Source organism: Palaemon carinicauda, chromosome 41, assembly GCF_036898095.1.
Source record: "Palaemon carinicauda isolate YSFRI2023 chromosome 41, ASM3689809v2, whole genome shotgun sequence".
In the NCBI taxonomy this organism is placed as follows: Eukaryota; Metazoa; Arthropoda; class Malacostraca; order Decapoda; family Palaemonidae; genus Palaemon; species Palaemon carinicauda.
In genome coordinates this window covers 43510652-43512605 of record NC_090765.1, presented here as the reverse complement: position 1 = coordinate 43512605, position 1954 = coordinate 43510652, and positions in this window count along the sequence as shown.

Genomic DNA, 1954 nt, shown 5'->3' with positions numbered 1-1954 from the left:
GTGGAGGCCATGAGGCAGGAGTCTGGAAATGCCAGACAACCTTCACCACCCACTACCTTTGAGAATATACCTACAAGCCCTTGGACACCTTTACCCTTACTCCGGTGTTAGCTGCTCCCTCGGGGGACAAAAAATGTCATGGTCAAGATAGAGGTTGTGACAAAGTCTGTAATGAGAAGTAAGAATGACTAGACTTAACCTTCCCTTGGACAGCCATGCCATGATGTGCATGATTGGAAACCAGATGCACGCGAGCCTCATGAATAAGCAACTTCTCTTTGCAGGCAAACTTTGTTAAAATGGCTATATACAAACCCGTTTCTCATGGATGAGGATACATTCAGACAACATATCCTCATCGTGGATATGTCATAGGACCTTACATGACCGTGTACCAGTCATCTAATAGGGATCTAACTGGGACATCTTCATGTCTAGGTCATTAGGAGGTTGACAGGAGTAATCACTTTGGCTCTCCTACAAGACCAAGTGTATGAAAATCGCTGGAAAGCGAAGTGAACCAGCCAGTTTTGGTTCTAGGGATTTCCTCACTCGTAAGGATTATTAAGCCTCCTAGTACAACGATTGTTAATATTTGTGTAGAAACTAATCACATTTTTTAAAAAGTAATTAGTTTTTCCAAAATGGGAGCTTCATTGACTGCCGGGTGGATGGGACTTACCTCCAATTGCTGGCAACTACAAAAAACATTGTTAAAAGGGTAACTGCTATTTCAGCTGCACTAAAACCATACTCCCATTAAAGGACTAAGGTTTGTGCATTTAGGAAAACAAAGGTTAGATGTAGTTTGTGTTTTTAGACAAGCCATGATGGATTAAAATTTTGTTGGTTCCAACAAACCCTTGTCCAGCTGCCATAGAGTTGGGGTGCCATCAAGCCAGTTGATCAAATCTCTTAAGCTCTGCAAAATTACCATGATAATTTGATTACCCTTGTTAGGGGAATTTTGTTTGTGTTGTGGGTGTCTTTTGCAAAAATAAGTTGAGATGCGGAAGTTCCCCGGCACAACTGGTTGGTTTCAAATCAGGGTCTGTGTTGAGCAGGGGCCCATTTTATTTGTAGGAGTCTCCCTTGAAAAGGTGATTCTTGGGCTACTATGGTGCAAGTTTATGAAGAAATGCTATCAGTTTTCTTTGAGGGAGAAAATTGCCAAGGTAGCTCTGCTTCTTTACTATCTCCTCCCTCTAGTGGTGAGGAACTGTAATGACCTTTGTGTGGCTGGTCCATCTTGAGAGGGTGGAGTGTATGGCCCTCAAGTATCTCTGGTGTACCATCTGTTGAGGCTTTGTATTCCCTCTGCACTTAGAAACCTGTAATGCCAGTACTCCTGTGTTGCTCACCCTCTCCAGGTTTCTTGAAAATCATTGGAGTAATACTCATAGCTTCCTTCTTTGTACTGTATTAACTTCAAAAGATGCACATGGTCTAGACCTTCAAAAACAACTCGACAGATTTTGGCAGGCATGTGGCAAGATATGAGCTCCTCTACCTAGGACTCTCCCCTTCGCAAAAGGCAGAAGAGAAATTGTATTGAAGGGGGCTTCACTCTCCCACTTGCAAAAGGCAGAAGAGTATAAAGAAAAATTGCATTGAAGGTCCTCCTAAGAAATCTCATTGGACTTGAAAGTCCCACCAATTGCAAAGTCCATTCCCCCTTAGAAAATCTTTCGGTTTGTACGCCCAGTTATTTCTCCTCTTCCAAGTACCAGACCAGCAGCAAGTATCCTTTCATACCCATCTTTGGACAAGAAGTTCTAGTGATAGTGGAGTATGTCCTGAAGCAACTGAAGATGAACAAAATGATGTTGCATGTATTTGCATCAGTCACCTCAAGTGAGCCCCTGTTCCGCTTCTCTTGTTAATCGACATGATCCATATCTACTAGGTCTTTTGTTCAGTCAAAAGTTTATATAGCTAGGAAAAGAAATTTTAC